The following is an 18,789-nucleotide window of genomic DNA, read 5'->3' as shown; positions in this document are numbered from 1 at the left end:
GAGACAGAGACAGAGAGACAGAGAGAGACAGAGACAGAGAGACAGAGACAGAGAGACAGAGAGAGACAGAGACAGAGAGACAGAGACAGAGAGACAGAGAGAGACAGAGACAGAGACAGAGACAGACAGACAGACAGACAGACAGACAGGCAGACAGACAGGCACAGGCACAGGGACAGAGACTGAGACAGAGACAGAGGGACTACAGTTCTGAATCTTGATTTTGGATTTTCAGCCTCCAGAACTGCAGGAGAATACATTTCTATTGTTGAGCCCCCCCAGTTTGGGTGTCTATAAAGGCAGCCCAAGGAAACTAACACCATCAGGTACTGGGGCATGTGAGGTATTATGATAAATCTCACTGGGCCCAAGTCCTTGGAGTGTGGCCCTTAGAAACAGTTCTCGCCGTTCTTTTCCCTGCCCTGATGGGAGTCTGATAGGTTAAGAGGGGCTGGAGCTATCTCCTTGCCCCGTGCTAGGGAAAATAAGGCCTTGATAAAGCAGTGCCCCTTCATGGCAGACCTTGGCCAAGGAGAACAGAATGTTCTGGACTTTGAAAATGGTTACTTTTCTCTGGGTGTATTATGAAATGGTTACTTTCCCACTCCCTTGCTTGAAACCTGGGGATTTTTCTCCCACCTTCAGAAGAGACCTGGTTGAGCTCTGGGGAAAACTCCAGGAAAGCGTGGGGACCCTGGGAGCCTGTAACTTCCGGGGCCAGCCTCCAGCAATTCCTCACAGACCAATTAAGTGCCCTGAGTGTTCCCACTGCTCCAGGCATCTGTCCAGGTAAGTCAAGATTTTCTTCCTTCCTCACGGGTCTCCTGTTTTCAAGGTGTGCAGTTTGCTCTGTGACCTCAATTCTCTGAAGGATCTAAGAAAAGTCACTGCTTTTCAATTTGTTTCTTTTTGTTTGTTTGTTTGTATGATGGAAATAATGACTTAGGGTCTCTTTACTGTCGTGTGGTAGCTTTTTGTAATTTAGAATTATATGTGGCTTTGTCATGGATTTTAATCTCCCTTTTAATTCCCATTTTTCCTTTTTCAAAGGTATTTGTTTTTCTTGCTAAAAGCTATAGGGGGACTGACAGAATAACAAAAATAAGAGACACAGGAATGCTCCAAAGGCCAAGAATTTAATAAATCCCTCAGAGTAATGGTGATCTGGTCTGCAATTCTGACTTTTTTTCTAGAAATTTCTGAAGTCCTCAGTAGCCTCTCCAATGTCTGACTTTCTGCCTTATGGTCGCTCTTGTTCTTCTGCCAAAGAGCATTTTTTAATCTCACCCCCTGCACAATTATTTCCAGTGTGGTTCTTTATCTTGCTGTTTCTTTATGAAACTATGAAGTTTAAGGTTTAGGCTTTTCTGACCTTAGTAACTAACTCACTGGAGCTTTGGAGAAAGCCAGCTTGTGGTTCCAGGTCTGGAAAAGTGGGAAATGGGTCAGGTCAGTGCTGGCTGGGCCACGGACGATATACTGCTCACTTGTCACTTGCTAGCATATGAGACCCCCATGTGCCCGGGATCCACCCTCTGATGGTGGCTCTCACAGAGACAGGCAGGCCCAAAGAAGAATATTTCTCGAATCTGACATCTAGAAATTTGCTCAATACTTTCTCCTCTTTTTTTTTTTTTTTTTAAACTGGGAAAAAGTGTGTATTTAGAATTAGCCAGCTGGACTCAGTTTAGATAATCCCAATTTTGTTGGCAACATCCAGTGCATCATAATCGGGAGCCAGACGAACATATTCCTTCTTCTCTCCATCAGGCCTGATTAGGGGATTGACCTTGGTGACATCAATGTCATAGAGCCTCTTTACAGCTTGTCTGATCTGGTGCTTATTGGCTTTGACATCCACAGTGAACACGAGTGTGTTGTTGTCCTCGATCTTTTTCATGGCTGACTCTGTGGTCAGGGGGAACTTGATGATGGCATAGTGGTCAAGCTTGTTCCTCCTGGGGGCGCTCTTCCGAAGGTATTTGGGCTGCCTCTGGAGCCACAGTGTCTTGGGATGGCGGAAGGTGGGCGATGTTCGTATCTTCTTCTTTTTGTGGCTGTGGATGCATTTCAGCACGGCCTTCTTGGCCTTCAACTCTTTTGCTTTGGCTTCAGTTTTGGGAGGGGCAGGGGCTTCCCTCTTTGCCTTCGATGCCATCTTGGTAAAAAGGTTCCCTTTCTCCTCTTTAAAACAGCTATCTATATCACAACTGTGGTGTATGTCTACTGTAAAAAAAAAAAAAAGGGGGGGGAAATATAGATAAATATATTTTGGTGTGTGTTGACAAAGCAAGCACATAAATAAGTATAGAGAGAAAGATAACAATGACCCACCATTACGTATTTTATTTGGTTGGGATTTCTCTGACCTTTTATTTATTTATTTATTTATTTATTTGCAGAACCAGGGACTGAACTCAGGCCCTTGCGCTTGCAGGGAAGCACTTATTCTACTGAGCCATCTCCCCAGCACTCTGACCTTGTAATTATACATTGCTAATGCTCAGAGGGAAGGGTGAAGAAATCTGTAACAATCTGCAGATGCCAAGGGTTGTTATGGTTGCTGTATATGCCTGTAAACTAATTCAGTAGTTCAGGAGTGTGGCTGGGCAGGGATGAGGCCTTGGACGTCCAGCGGTCCTGGTCTGAATCCCAGGTGTCACGGGATGACTGGCAAGGTGCCTTTCTGCGTTTCATTTTCCTCATCTGGATAGTGGAACTGATGGCCCCGACTCTCAGGGGTAAGCGACTGGCTGATCTTAAAAGTGTGAAGCTCTTTACATCAGGGTTGAGAGCAAATGGGAAGTCCCGGAGCAGCTGGAGGGAAAGAGGAGTGAGGTGGACGAAGAGGACCACAAATCTGCAGGACCACAGAGTCAGCCATTTCCACTTTTTGGAAACTCTCTGGTCCTTTCATGTGTAGTACATTGTACTTATTATTCTATTTCCAGTGAAAGTTTTTTTTTTTTCTGTTTTAAATGTAATTTATAACAGTTAAAACCCCAGACTTCCGCTCGTCTTCATAGAAGAATGCCAGCTAATAAGAAGGAAGGATGAATTTGTTGACCAACATTTTGTAAGGACCCCAAAATAACAGAATGCATGTGGCATCTTGTGAAAGGTTGCTGGATATGGGGTATGTGAGCAGTATCAGACATCATAGAATTTATATTAACTATGGGAGGGAGATTTTTGGACATCACCCTAACCAAATGATCAGAATTAGATTGATTGATTCTGTATTTAGTACAGGGTCTACAGGGTCTCACTACACAGCTCTGACTCCTAGTGATCCTCCTGTTTTCAGCCTCCCCAGCGCTGGGATTACAGGGGTGTGCCACCATGCCCCATCTAGGTGGCTGGCTCAGCACCCCTAGGGGTGGGGCTGGCGCAGCATGTGGTGCCAGGGGTTGAACCCTGGTCCCTTCACTTGCGTAACCAGGTGCTCAGTCTGCTGTGCTATCTCGCTGGCCCCAGAATTAGATTTATAAACAATGGGGTAAATTAAACATTATGTACCTCTTGGTGTGATGTAGTCAGGGGACATAAGAACTGTAGATTATTTTTGCTAAAAATGGTTAATTTGGATTACCTCATAAGGGAGCTAATTAGGTAAACAGAGATGAGGGAATAGTCCATCAGACTTCAAATATGTTAATATTATGAAGGACAAAAAAGGGTTGGGAGACAGCCCCAGGTGAAAATGCATTAAATAGTCAAACATAATGTGCCAACCTTGATTTTATACAGGGTGATTTTTTTTTTTTTTTTTTTTTTTGGTAGAACTGGGATTGAACTCAGACCCTGTGCTTGCCAGGCAAGCACTTATTCTACTGAGCTATCTCCCCAGCCCCAGGGGTGATGTTTTTTAAAAGTCTTAGAAGACATTTGGGAGATAGTTGGGGATATTTGAGTAAGAAGCATTTATTAGGTGACATTATTATATCCATGTTAGATTTCTTGGCTGTTTGTAATCCCAGCTATTCATGCAGCAGAGGCAGAAGGACTGAAAGTTTGAGCTTCAACTGGGCAACTTGGCAAGAATTTGTCTCTAAAGAAGTGGGGGTGACATTGTGGTTATGAAAGAGAATGTTGTGCAAAACAGATGCAGGTGAATTACTTAGATGTGCAGTGACCTTTTATCTGCAATCTACTCCAAATGGTTTAGTAAAGATAAGATGTACACATATAATGGTGATAGGTAAATGAGTGTTTAATTATTGCTCAACTTTTCTGAAAGGTTGACATTTAAAAAAATAAAAATTGGGGGGAAAATCCTGCTTTCAGATGAATGCTGGAATAAGAATTCTCACTGGCCTTGCTATTGGGACTTCCTTCTGGCCCCTGGAAGAGTTAGGAAACTTCTAGAGTCAAGATTGAAGCTTACATGGTATTTTCTAGCTAAATTTTCCCACTTGGACATCTGGTCTAACATGGGTAAACATAATTGTTCCCTGCACTTGAATTATATTTGGCTTTGCTTCATAGTTCTAAGAAAATTCCACTGAGCTGATGTTTAATAGCTTCCTGAGTGTTGACACTACTGAGTTTAGATACCAGAACTGTCTTGAATAGGCTGGAGAGAATATGCATGAGAAAGATCTTTCCTGTGTTTAGATTATGGGAATCTGACAATGTATCGTAGTGCCAGGCAGCTGAAGGAAAGCCTCCTTCTTAGGAACATCTGACTCCTCCTTACATCTGCCTATACAGAGCAAAGACTGAGACCTGCTGTCATGTTAAGAAAACATGGAAAGCAGGAAGTCAAAACCTTTCCCTGAAGAAACAACACAAAATCATTAGAGAACTAACACCATGGTTTTTTTTCCTTTTTTCTTTTTTTGTATTCTCTTACATAATCCCAGTAGGGCAGTGTGAATTATTCCTTTAGTTGCCACTTGAAGCAGATGGAGATATTATTTCAAGAAAGGATGTATGAGGTTGGATGCCAGCTCCTGGTGACAGAGGAAATTACTGCCACATAATAAAAGGGATGAAAACAGCGGGAGGAAATCAGAAGATGAATCTGTCCCTCACTGCAGTGGCATCAAGAGGTGCCATGTCCCTTTTCATCTGCCAGTTTCAATTATTTCATCATGCATGATGCCTAAAGACTGTGTTAAGGACTTCCAGCCGGGTATGGTGGTGCATGGCTGTAATCCTAGCACTCTGGAGGCTGGGCCAGGAGGATCACCACGAGTTCAAGGCCAGCCTGGGCTACAGAAGCAAGTTCAAGGCCATTCTGAACTGGTTAGTGAGACCCTGTCTCAAAAACCAAACCAAACCAACCAAGGAAACCAAAAATCCCTGCAACAACTCAGTGAGCTGGGTGTACTGTTGCTGTTGTAGGGTGCGAAGGACAGTCACCTCAGGTGGTGTGCTCCCCTCTGCCACCTGGCCTTCCTGGCTGCTGCATTCAGATTTCAGTTCTGCCTCTGTCACTCCTGATCCTCTTTCCCTGCTTTGGTTTTCCCTTGACATCTGTCACCAGCTGGCTTTCCATGTCTTACTGATTTGTTTGCTGTCATTCTCCTTCCAGTAGGGTGCAAGCCCTTGGGGAGGGTTTGGTCGCTTCCGCTTCTCCTTGGTCTGTTTTCTGCTTCTCTAGCAGCTTCCCTCCCTCAGTTTAGTACAGAGTTGTTGCCAGTAAACTCTTCTAGAATGAAAGAGGCTTAGAGCCTTTCGGGCTTTGCCAGAAATCATATGGCTACTTCACAGTGACAGATGGGAGGGGGACCTCATGGCTAGTTTCCACTGAGAAAGTTCCACGTGTGACGAAAAGAACCCAGGAGCTGCAGAGAGTATGAAATTACAGATTTTGAGAGTAAGATGAAATGGGAACTGAAGAAGCTTCCAGATCGACACAGTAGTGCCTCGTGGGTGTGAGAGGCTGGATCGCAACATTCCTGGGGCCTCCATTGCTAAGAAATGAGGTATGATTGCACCCCGCTGGGATGGTAACAAGGCCCAGAGCTTCCCACAAGGAGCCCAGAGTCACCTGGGGCCAAGGTCGCAGCTAAGCCTTTCTCTCCCAGGAAAGAAACAACTAAATAGAGGGGTGCAGTTGGCGTTTAGCACCTACCAGGAGGTGTCTGCTGGTGACATGGAAAAAAGGAGATGGGGCCAGTGACCTAAGCGCTGAGCTCTGACACCCTTTCAGGTGACAGAGTGGCTCTGTACTCACAGGGCTTGGTTGTCACTGTAGAATCTGTCACAGATGGAGCATGTGTTGTGCCTTCTACATCCTGCTTGGGGCTGGGGCTCAGGGGGACCAGGCCCGAGGATGATCACCCTCTCCTGATGCCAGCGGCGCTGTTTGGGCTTTGCGGGGGGTTGCACTGGGGAGCAGAGGCTGTGAAACCTCCGAGTCATGAAACTTTCTCAGAAGCTTTCTGGTTATGACTTGGCTTCCTGGCTGTCCTGGCTTGAGCGAGACAAGGTCTTATTGATCAGAAGGCAGTGGCCGCAGCCTTGGAAGCTGTGGTTCTCAGAATGAGCTCAGCTAACGTGACCCGCTTGCTGAGGCCCACGGAGCAGACTGCAGCGCCTGCTCGGCTGAGGACCCGCCTTGGGAATCCCCAGGGAAGAGGGTTCCAGGAGCCCTGGGGCCCGGCCACCTTCACCCCCTCGTTGTGTGTATTCTCTATCTGCACCCCCGCATCTTCCGGTCTCCACAGCTTCGGTTGCACGCAGCTGAGGCCCTGTACTAGAAGCGAAGGATGTGCAGATCCCTAGAGGTCTGCCTCCCCTGAGAAGCTGTCAGAGGTTCCCATTACTGATGTAACAAGTTACATTCCCAGTAGCTTTGAATGATACGGATTTACTATGGCACACAGGCCTCCCTGGGTTTACAGGCTGGCAGGGCTGCAGTCCTTCTGCAAGCTCTAGGGGACAAGCCACTTCCCATCTCTTCCAGCCGCCATCCCTTGCTATTGCCTGCACCGCCCCTTCTGAAACAGGGCTTGAGCTCTCTGCAGCCTACCACTGTCACTCTCCTGCCTCCCTCTCTGCCTTCAAGAACTCTTATGAACCAGGAATGGTGTCATCCACCTGTAATCCCAGTCCTTGAGAGGCTGAGGCAGAGGATCGCCAGGAATTCAAGGCTACTCTGGGCTGCACAATGAGTTCAAGGCCAGCCTAGAATACAGAGCAAGACCCTGACTCAAAAAACCAAACAATAAAAGAACTTTTGCGAGTGCATCGGCCCATTCAGATAATCTGTAATGACTGCCTTTTGGTAACAAAAAGAGGAAAACCCTCTGTGGTAAAAGCCTGCCACGGAGGTCATCCTGCCCCACGTGCATGTTCTATGCCGTCATCATAACACACCAAAGCCCCCTCATCTCTGATGCACACAAGGCCTCCTCCCGGTGAGTCCCTACCCACCCTTTCTCAAAGCTGATGGATAGAGATGCCTTTATCTGAAGTGAAAAGGCCTTTGGGAGGAAATGGTCTCATCAAATTCTAGTTCTGAACTCATGACTTCAAACACAATGCAGGCGCTCCCAGAGCCGTATGATCTGGGAAGAAAGTTCTTTGAGATGATTGGATTTGCTGCCTGGAGCACCTTTTCTTGAATCTTTAAGAAAACCTCCACCTCTCACTGAAATGGCATGATTTCTGCTTTGGAAACTTTGCTATTCCTCTTGACGGTGTTATCTTCAGACCCAAATAAGCTCTCATTCTCACCTTGGTAATTTTGGTTTCTTGTAGTCTAGCTGGACTTGAATTTGAGGTGGTCCTCCTGCCTCAGCCTCCCAAGTACTGGGATTACAGGTGTGCGCCACCATGCTTGGCCCCATCAACAATTTTAATTCCCACTTGCCATGAAGTCTAACCTGCTCATGAGCCCTGGGGATTAGTACCAGTATGAATCGGGGTGCAGGGCACTGTTCTGCCTACCTCCAGCCCCTGAGGGACATACCAGGATCCACACAAAACTTGCTCATTGCAGAAAGCCATCTCTCTGCACCTCTAGGGACAGTTTTTGTGGGGTGCAGATACTTCCTGAGCCACTGTGTGGAGGTGGGGGTGGAGCACAAGAGTCACCTCAATTGTTAAGGCCCAGTCTTAAGGGGGTAAAGCATTGTAACCATGGACACAAGGATGTTCTCAGGCCAAGGTGGGGCAGATGGTTGGGCCAAAGAGCCTGGGCTGTAGCTCAGAGGTGTTCACAGCCATGAGTAGGTGACAGAGAAGGCATGGGAGGGGTGTAGGTGCCAGCAAGAATCCCAAGGTTGCTCCTAGGGGATGGGACAGCCAGGGTCACTGGGTGGAGAGGCCTGACAATCCTGCATGTATCTCTGTGATGTGAAATCCCATCCTTCTGCAGTCCCCAGATGTTAGAATCTCACAGCATGGTGGACTGATGGGGCCTAGGTGGCACTGAGAGGGCAGAGAGGCTGCAGGGGTGCTAGGGAAAGCAGAAGGTACAGGAAGAGGACCTGGGGGGGGGGTAGCAGCTGAGCCTGGGCACTTGCAGAGAATGTGGCAGGGCTGCGCCCTATCCCTGGAACAGGACAGCCCGAGACAGCTCCGGATGAGCCGAGCTCGTCAGCAGGGCCGGGCTTCAGCTGGCTTTTCCAGCGTGGGTGTTTCATCAGACCTCATTGATAAAGACCTGGAGGTGCCCAGAGAGCCCTGGCATGCAGAAAGGAACCCTCTAGAGTGTCTGCAAGCTTGCAGCGCTGGCACCAGGCTGTGCCACCCACGGTCCTCGAGCCCCACAGGCCCTGGCCTGCTGCCTGCTGCTGGGCTGGCCCAGGCCCTGCTGAGGCTCCTTGGAGCAGGTCGTGTATGTCGCAAGTGCAACAGCCCCCTCTGTCCTCAGTTCCACACTGCTCTGGGCTCAGGGAAGGAGGGGTGTCCCCTTGTGCTCTTAATTCTCAGGGTCCCCGGTGACTCCAAGCTGCCACTGGCACCAAGAGAGCCTATCAGCCTCTCTTGCTTGTCAGGGCAAAAGGCTCGGCTGTATTTAAGGCACTTGGCCCGTGTTGCCAAACTGCCTTCTAGAAACCACTGGGGAAGTCTGCCTGGCATTTAGTAAATCTCTGCCAGGGTAATCCAGAGAGAAAAATCTCATTTTCACTCTCAGTCTTTGATTATGTGTGAAAATGTGTTTTAAAATTATGCACATTACTTATTTTTGAGTGGGATTAGTAATAATGAGAAGCTCATTTCAAATGTCATTAAACCTCTACTCAGATGCGAGAAGAAATTTCATTTCATACGAAGGTAGGAAGGTTTTGTTATCTGTATGATTTCTGTCTTGAGAATTAAGTTTCAGGGAAGGGAAAGAGAACAAGGGAACAGGTAGGAAGAGAGGGAAGAAAGGTGGAGAAAAATACAAGCAGGAAAAACAGGAAAAAGACAACAGGCACAGCTGTCATGCATCCTGTCCATGGTGATGGTCCAGGGCCCTGCTCAGGTGACCCTGTGCCCCGCCCCATCCGGATCAGGGCAGTGGTTCTCAAACTGTGTGGCCTTGGAACCCTCCCTTGTACTATTTAAAATGGTTAAAAACCTCCCCATGCAAATGATATCAGTGTTATTATATTAGAAACTAAGACAACCTTCACATATCTATGTAGATAACATGCTTTATGAAAAGTATTAATAGTTTCCAGAAACCAAAAAATTAATGAAAGGAGAGGTGTTAGTTTTCATGTTTGCAAATCTTTTCCATGCCTGGCTTAAAGATAGTGGCCTCTTCTGCATGCATGTCATCTGCTGTGATGTTGCAGTCATGTGAGATCTGGAGAACACCAATCTTAGGAAGAGGATTAGGGCAGGGGAGATGGTTCAGTGGAATAAACGCTTCCCTGGCAAGCACAAGGGCCTGAGTTCAATCCCCGGTTCCGCTAAAAAAAAAAAAAAAAAAAAAAAAAAAAAAAAAAAAAAAAAGAAGAAGAAGAAGAAGAGGGTTGAGCCGTGTGCATGCTTGCAATCCCAGCACTCAGGAGGCTGAGGCAGGAGGGTCACTGAGTTTGAGGCCAGCCTGGGCTACATAGTGAGTGGGAGGCCAGCCTGAGCTACACAACCAGATCTTGTCCCCAAAACCTCCTATCCAAGTACTAACCAGGCCCGACCCTGCTTAGCTTCCGAGATCAGACAAGATCGGATTGTCCCCAAAATCAGCCACAAAAATAGAGAATATGACATGGTTTAAAAGGATCATCTCAAAGACCCCGGACTTTCATGGAAGGAATGAACACAAGCATATATGGCTTTGAGTGGCAATGGCAGATCACAGAGTGGAAGACTTCATCAGTTGGTGGACCCAGACTCTGCACACAGGGCCACAAAATCCAGAGGGGGTGAGGGGGTGTCCCTTCTGTCTGATGTATGGGATCCAGGCAGCAGGAACATTTTTCTTTTCTGTCCCAGGCAGTGAGGTACGGAGTAATTAGTGGGGCCCACTGGAGCCCTTTCTCAGCAGCTGTCGCTGGGGGCTGGCGGAGGCTACAGAGCTGGGGTAGAGCCAATTTATACAGGGAAGGAAAAGCCTGACACCGCCTGGAAGCCTGGAGGCCTGGAGTCCGTTTTACTGGGGAAAGGGCAGGATGTGAAATGGGTTTTCCTGCCCTGGAGCTACAATTGCAGTGCAGATTGACCTTCTGGACTGAGGGGCTGGGAGAGTGAGCATGCTCTGTCCTCCCACCATCACCTTTTGCTGGAGATGCAGCTGACTGAGGCCCAGCACACCTGGTGACTTCTGTCTCTCACTCACCTCTGCTAAGGTCATCTGGTACCCTTGGTAGCAACTCTTCCCCTTCCCCTGATGTCCACTCAAGCTCTTAGAAAGTAAGGACTGCTGGGGGTGGGCATGGAGGCAAGTGCCTTCAGCCCCAGCATTCTGGGAGGCTGAGGCAGGAGGACTGCCAAATTCCAGCCCAGCCTGTGCAGCTTAGAGAGACTCTGCCTTGAAATTTAGAAAAAGAAACAAATTGGGCTGGGTGCCCAACAGCTCAGTGCAAAGGCCCTGGTTCATTCCCCAGTAAGCTGAGCATACTGAAGTCCAAGGTGGGAAAACTGAAAATAGGGTTGGGGTGCGTGAGGTTCAGCATCATACGTGAATATTCTTACTTACTCTGGGGGTTCCCTAGAGTAGGGTGTGACTACGATATTCTGCCTTCCACTCTGTGGGAGCGCACCACAGAGTCCTAAAGGGGCACCTCTGAACCGCGCGGAGGTCTCTGGGGCTTGTCCTTGTGAGTGCTTCTGCCAGCGCAGGTCAGGGTGCTGCAGAAGCTGTCTCTCCACGTGAGGCCGCCTTGCTCAGCCCCTGCAGCCTCACCCTCCACGGCCTGACCCGGCATCTGGGCCCTGCATGGATGCGCCCTGGGGCAGCGGTGGCAGGGGTATCTCTGCCCAGCGCTCTGCCTGCCTCTTCCCAGGGGGAACTTTTCCTCTTCAATGAATTTGGGGCATAACAGATCAAAAGGGAACTTTAAGGAGTCCAGTGTTATGCCTCAATATATGTACCCTTCTGTGAAATGACCAAATTAAAGTAATCAACATATCTGTCACCTCACATGTTTTTGTTTTTGGTGGAAAAAATATTTATTTATTTTTGCGGAACCAGGGATTGAACTCAGGCCCTTGTGCTTGCCAGGGAAGTGCTTATTCTACTGAGCCATCTCCCCTGCCCCCCAAATATTTAAAATCTGTTTCAGCAATTTTTGGGTCTCCACTACATTATTACTGTTATTAGTGGTTTGGCTTGGTTTGGTTTTTATGAGGTAGGGTCCTGCTACCTAGTTTAGGTTGGCCTTGAATTCACTAAAGAGCCCAGGCTAGCCTCAAACTCATGGAGATCCTCCTGCCTCAGCCTCTTGAGTGCTGGTGGTACAGGGGTATACCACCAAACCCAGTTTATTTTTCATGTTGAGAGATTCTTTTAAACTTTCCAGATGGGCTTCAACTTGTAAGCCTTGAGCAATGAGGCTGCCAGAGTGCTGGGATTTACCCCACCATATACCCACTTTAAAAAGAACACTTTAAGGGCCAGTGAGAGCTCAGTGAACTAAGCACCTGCTTTGGTAAGTACAGGGACCAGAGTTCAATCCTAGGTCCTGCATGCCATGCCAGCCCTGCCCCCAGGGCACTCTGAGCTGGCCACTGAGTCTGGGTGTGGTGGTGCAGGCCTGTAATCCCAGTACTGGGGAAGCTGAAAACAGGAGGATCACTATGAGTCCAAGCTGTGTAGTGAGACCCTGTACCAAATACATAAATAAAAAGAAAAGAACACTTTATTGGGAGGCTGAGGTAGGAAGAAGTCTAGGCTGAATGACACATTAAGACCCTGACTCAAGGGGCTGGGGAGATGGCTCAGTAGGATAAGTGCTTCCCTGGCAAGTGCAAGGTTCTGAGTTCAATCCCCAGTTTGGAAAAAAAAAAAAAAAAAGGCATTTTAGAAAATGCCACTATGGTTCTAGTACCACAACTAACAATTAAAAGTCAGTGTTAGAGGCTGGGGAGGTAGCTCAGTAGACTAAGGGCTTTCCTGGCAAGTTGCAAGGGCCTAAATTCAATCCCTAGTTCCACACACACACACACACAAAGTCAATGTTTACACTTTGACAATGTAAACATTTATGTTTTCTGTAAATCTGGTCAGAAATTGCTTTAGGTTTTCTTGAGTAAGTTGAGTAGTCTACAGGAAGTAGAGCCCTGGGCATTAGTGATCCGAAGTGAGATAAAAGACTAAAATAAAATGCCAGGTCTCACGCCAGTTTTAGCACTAAAGGTCTGGGCTCTGGTCTAGGTCGGCACGGCATCTGTGTGACAGAGAACTAGTTGAGTCATGCTGTGTTTTCCATCTTTTGCATTTTAAGAGACTCAGTGCGTTCCTTCCTCAAGTTTGATTGAATTCTCTGCACATTTGCTGCATTACTCACGTAGGTGGCGGTCCTGTCCTTGTCGGATTCCAGAAATGAAAGCCAGAAGCAGAAGCTTAAGTCACTCTCCTAGCCAGTGCGGGCCTCTGAATCACAGCATCGTGATGGCTTTGTGCTCCTGGCCCCGACCTCTTTTGCTGAGTACGTTGGTTCTGTGGGCCCCTTCGAGTTACAGGAAAGTCCTGCTGTCCCACCTCTGATCTGAGCGGACGACTCTGTCCGAGATGTTCTATAAGTGGCCAACGAGCAGCCACCAACTGTATGTCCGTATCTCTGTACCATGAAAATCCCTTCAGCGTGGTCCTCAAGATTTAGAAGCACGGTCAAAAATTTTGCAAGCATCAAGTCAATCAAAATTGAAGATGAACCCTAATGAGCGTTGAGTTCTCGGGCTTTGGGTGTACTTCCTTTGTAGATTTTTCAGTTCTCTGCTAATTTTACAGTAACTGTTTCATTTAAATTTCTTACACGCTGACTTCCTTTGTGCGCTTGAAATAAAATTGCAGCATAAAAAAGCCAGTCTTTAATATCACCCATATTTAGACGGCCCACTTTGTGTCAAAAGGGTTATTTTACGGCTTGTTGCAATCCATACCAGGTATAGTACTTAGAGTATCCTTTAACTGCTTCTTTTCTTTTTCTTTCTTTCTTTCTTTCTTTCTTTCTTTCTTTCTTTCTTTCTTTCTTTCTTTCTTTCTTTGATATGGAGTCTCACTGTGTAGCTCAGGCTGTCCTTGAACTCACTTTGTAGCCCAGGCTGGCCTAGAATTCAAGGTGACCCTGCTGCCTCAGCCTCCCGAGGGCCAGATTACAGGCCTGCTACCACACCTGGCATGTACACACAGCCAATACCTGTTGTGGTGCTCCTCTACTGCTTCTGTTCTGCCTGTGACCAGGACCTGTAGTCACAAGAGCAACCTGCTCAAGGCCTGAGCCCTCAAAGGGTGCTGGTAGGAAAGGTGGCAGCCCCCTAGAAACACACACAGGGAGCTGTAGGGGGCCCTGGTTTGTCATCAGGCAGAGATGCCTGTGGCTGGAATGGTGTTTGGTTCTTTGCTACACATGTGGGGCCTGGCTTGGGGCCTGTCACCTGCAGGAAGGAGTCTTGGTCATCATGAGAATAGGAAGCTGGGCTTCTCTGGAGCTCCTGGGAGGTGGCCTGGGCCCGAAGAGTCCTGAGGAACAGGGTCTGTGACAAGCACTCATGATATTCTTTCCACTCTAAGTCACTCTCTTGGCCTCTGGCTGACAAATGACAACATGTTTGAGTCACTCTCAGGGCCCCCTCAGGCACCTTCTCAGTCTCACTCTGACGATGGCCTCTTGTGTTGCGTGACAATTATCTCTGCTGGGGATGTTTCCCTAGGAACCAACCATACCATCCTTGATTACTGGAACCCTTGTCCCTCCAGGTCCCCTCTGCTGCCCTTTCCCCATCACCCCTCAGCACACATACACACTATGGGGTTTTCCTGGGGATACCAGGCCAGCGAGGCATGTGCAAACTCCATGTGGGGGACTGGGTTGCTTTAATTTTCTAGGTTACTAAGCTCTGGAAGTGCCTAGGCAGTAATCCGGGCACACTTGGAGAGATGTGGATCTGCCCCTCCCCGCACCACCCTGTCTAGTCTGCTGCCTGGTTGGAGGTGGATCCCACCCGCTCCCCAGGCCTTTCTGGGGTTCTGGTGGCGGGGGTTCTGTTGTGGGTGATCATGGTGGCAGGCGTCTCCACAGAGGGTTCGTACCTGGTTACTAGTTCTAGGGTTCTGGATAGGTATAGGGGCTGCAGGGACAGAGCACCAGGGGCCAGAGAGAACAGGGGCAGCCTCAGAAATCCCCCACACCTGTCCACCTCTACCTAGGAGCGACCCCAGCAGGAGGCTCTGGCTGCCTGGGCTCTTGCTGCCACAGTGGGCCTTGTTCCCTGCTGAGCAGAGCCTGGAGACAAAAGCATGGGTACTCCTGTTCACTCTAGGGGGCTCTGGGCTCAGGAACCTCCCCCCACCCCAAGCCCCTGCTCTCCCTTCTACCGCTGCCCTGACCTCCTTCTGGACCTGTCTGGCCTCTGCCCCCTGGAGATTCCTCTGCAGCTTTCACTTCCTCCCACCCCCTCCTGGGCTTCCTGCCCACTGACCAGGGCCTGTGTCCCTGCTGGCAGGTGCCCAGGTACCACAGGAAGCCCCCTCCCCACACCAGGTCCTCAGCCAACTGGTTCAGGTTGGGGGCCAGGGTGGCCTCTCTGGGGATGTGACATTCAACTGAGACCTGAAAGACAGGATCAGTTGCCTGTAATTCAGAGACCGAGGGGCCACTCCTCAGATTGGTGTGCAGGCCCCGCCAAATGGGGCAATTTTCTCCTTAGTTTCCTCTCAGCCCCTTTGGGATTCCTGGGGAGCCAACAGGGCATGAAGTGGGCTCAGGGCCCATGATGCCTCTGTCCCAGCAGTCCCTATACCTGTCTCCACCTGTACCCCAAACAGCCTCCCCAGGAGATGGGGCTCCCAGCTGTGTGGCACTGGGGGTGGAGGCTGAGGTCCAGGTCCCCTCAGAGGCGCTCTGAGGTCCTGCCTGCCCCTGAATTGTCTCTTAGCTGCTGTGTTCTGGACCCAGAGGGGGCCACTCTCTGACTCTCCCCTGAGGCCGGGTGACATTCTCTGGGCACCGGCCAAGAGGCCAGGCTGGGGAAGAAGTCACAGACTACCGTCTGATCTGTGGCAGTCTCAGGGGGTGCCGGGTTCGGAGTGTGGCCTGCAGGGTTATCCCTCTGGACTGAGCGTCCCTCCTGCCCTGTCTGGTCAGGGGGTGGGGCTTCTTTTCATATTGGTCTTGGGGCTTTCCTGACACCCTGAGAAAGGCTGCATCAGGAATGGGGCCCCTGCTCGCTGGACCATCGATTGCCCACATCCTTGGATTGCAGGCCTGTGGGTCATCCCAGCTCTTCATCTAAATAATGATTAAATGGAGAAGATCCCTGAGAGCTTATAGGCTAGAGCATCAAAATGCACACAAATCTTCAACATGGTTAAATTATTTACATATCACACTTTTTTTTTTTTTTTTTTTTTTTTTTTTTTTTTTTTTTGAGACAGACAGGGCCTTGCTATGGAGCCCAGGCTAGCCTTGAAGTCCCAGTGATACTTCTGCCTCAGCCTCCTGAGTGTGGGCAGATGTGTGCTACCATGCCCGGCATAAATATCATAACTTTTTTTTTTTTTTTGCGGAACCGGGGATTGAACTCAGGTCCTTGAGCTTGCCAGGCAAGTGCTTATTCCACTGAGCTATCTCCCCGGCCCCAATATCATAACTTTTGTAGGAAGACTGAGCCATGAACTGATAACACAGCCTCCTGGCTCAGGTTGGGGGCTCAGGTTGGGGGCCAGGGAAGCCTCCCTGGGGATGTGACATTTAACTGAGACCTGAAAGACAGGGTCAGCTGGGTGTGACTCAGAGCCAGAGGGGCCACTGCGACCACATTTGTCCCTGAGCTTCCCCGGCCATGGTTGGGGACTCAGGAGAAGGAAGTGTTCCCACGAGACAGCAGGGCATGCTCACACACAGCTCTCCGGCAGAGGCAGCCGCGACACACGTGGAGGCCAGGCCAAGAGGGCTGGACGTTGGTGGGCAGAGTGCAGTGACCTCCCCTGCTGCCTGCCCTTTTGCTCTCTCCCTTCAGCTGGCTGCTGGGCGCTGGCCCAGGCAGGAGCCAAAGAGCTGCAGAACGTGCTCCTGGCGCTGTGACGGCCCCCGGGCTTTGGCGCCCCTTTTCGAGCCTTGGCATTGGGAGCTCCAGGGGGCGCACTCAGCTGCTCTTTCCGGAGCCTGGTGGGACACTGTGGCCCTGGGCCTGCTGGACACGGCTTGTGTGCATCTCTAGCGGGTAGCCACTGTGGCTCTGGCTCTCCGCTCTCCGCCTAGAACAACAAGCACCTTTGTCCCCGTGCTCCTCTGAGGGAGGGCCGGGGCAGGAGCATTCCCCTTGCACATTCACCCCTCCCAGGCCGCTAAGCCCTTCCTTCCCTGTGCACCCTTCCCTGGGCTGCAACCTGCCTCCTCCCTCTCCTCCCCGGGATAAACCTATGTACTGGGCCCCATCGCTGCTGTAGATCCAGGGGCACTGTGCTAGGGTTGCAAGTCCCTGTTCACTGGCCCTGGTGGATTCTCCAGGGAGTCATTGGCGCCTGAGGCCGGGCCATCAGCAGCTGGTGGGATCCAGCCCACCACCCTCACCTCTGATGATTTGGATAATTTTCTGGGAAACATCCAGGCTTCTCATTCCCTGACTCCAACCTGCTCTACCTCGGGGCGGGGGGAGGCTTGGTCTTCTCTCTGTGACCCACAACTTCTTCCTCCTCCCTGGGCACCAGCACCTCAGGCAGAGTTGGCTCGCGACAGGGCCCTGCGTGTCTATCCAGTAAGGAATCTGGTGACCCCACTGGACAAAGAGCTTTGCCTCCCACGCACCCCTTCTCTGACTTCCTGTCCTAGGGACAAGGGTGGGCCCTGGCTTCTCTGAAGCTCAGTGCAGATCCCAGGGCTGTGGAGACAATGGAGAAGCCTGAGGGTACTTGTGGGGAGAGTTCACTGTCACCTATTCAGTCCCACTGGTCACCATTGTGAAACTTGCCATCTTTGTTTTCCTTTGATGTTGATGATGATGATGTTGGTACTGGGCATCAAATCCAGGCATGTAGTGCTACTGAGCTGTATTCCCAGCACGGCCCCCACTCCACTAAATTTTGAGACAGAACCTTGCTAAATTTCTAGGCTGGTCTCAGACTTGTGCTGCTCCTGCCTCAGCACCCAGAGCAGCATGCGCTGTGCCTGGTGAAGCTCCTAGTGAAGCCTTCCTTGCCACCATAGACGCTGTGACTTCCAGGGAGGAGGCAGAAGCCATGCTGTACCTGACTCTTCTGTACGTGCCAGCAGGGGGCAAGGTCAAAAGGGCTCTGAAGGAAGTGCTGGCCCTCCTGGGGGTGATTATTGACACCCCAAAAAGATAGAGCAGGAATTACGGCTTTCAAAAAGAAATTATTGGCCTGGGAGCTTTATTTTCTCCCACCCCAAAGGCATCCTCCAAACTCCCACATGGAGTCGAAGAGAGCACCAGCCTGGATGGGGACTCTGAGCTCCATGAGGCTCCTCGGGCTCCCGAGAGCATCTCGGATGTTCCAGAACTTTCCAGATGAACATCCGGAATCTTCATTTATTCTCTGAGTCCATCCTCTTCAGCCCCAGATGAGTGGCTCTTTTCTACCCTTCAAGTAAAAAGCTGTCGGGAAACAGCAATGTTCCTGAAAGCAATATAAAATATTTGCTAAACGCATTTCACAGGAAAGCAAGCTCATAGACCAGGTTACGCACAGCTGCTCAACAATTTTTTTGTGGTCATCTCATTACAGGAAGAGAAGTTTGTGCTTCTTAGACGTTCTAGGAGTACCAGGCTGACTCCACACGAAGCCTACCCGCATGGCTTCAGTTCCTCAATTGGCAGCTGAGGAAGGTTCTTGCCTGCCACCATCTTTTTATGTGACATTTGACAAAAACTCCAATTCTTGTTTCTTTCTTTTTGGTACCGAGAATCAAACTTAAGACCTCCCACTAGCCACGCAGGTGCTGTGCCACTGAGTTATACCCCTGGCCCCAAAACTCCAATTCTTAATGTAAAAGTGAGTCTAACCAAGTTTTAAAAGATTTAGATCCTGCTACACTATGGAGTGAATTTTCTCTCTTCTATCTGGTGGTCCCGACTGCTTCTGTTTTCATAGTTGACAGAATTCAAGAAATCCGGGGCTGGTGAGATAGCTCAGTGGTCTAAAGCACCTACTTAGAACAAGCTAAGCTAAGCAAAAGCACAGCGACTGCGGTTCAATCCCCAGCACCACATGCCAGC

The 18,789-nt window shown here is 49.5% G+C and overlaps 1 protein-coding gene and 1 pseudogene across 1 annotated transcript in view; one reads left to right on the top strand and one right to left on the bottom strand.

Annotated features, from left to right (window-relative positions):
- The first annotated feature begins 694 nt into the window (after positions 1-694).
- Gpr55 (G protein-coupled receptor 55) overlaps positions 695-18,789 on the top strand; it is a 45,391-nt gene continuing 27,296 nt past the window's right edge. The window contains exon 1 of the mRNA XM_004637305.2: positions 695-789. The gene's annotated coding sequence lies outside the window, so the exon portion shown is untranslated. The remainder of the gene's footprint in view (positions 790-18,789) is intronic.
- Positions 1,688-2,158, bottom strand: LOC105742995 (annotated as a pseudogene).

Source organism: Octodon degus, unplaced genomic scaffold, assembly GCF_000260255.1.
Source record: "Octodon degus isolate 3935 unplaced genomic scaffold, OctDeg1.0 scaffold00089, whole genome shotgun sequence".
In the NCBI taxonomy this organism is placed as follows: domain Eukaryota; kingdom Metazoa; phylum Chordata; class Mammalia; order Rodentia; family Octodontidae; genus Octodon; species Octodon degus.
Note: the sequence above shows the minus strand (reverse complement) of the source record. Positions and strands in the feature narration are given on the sequence as shown.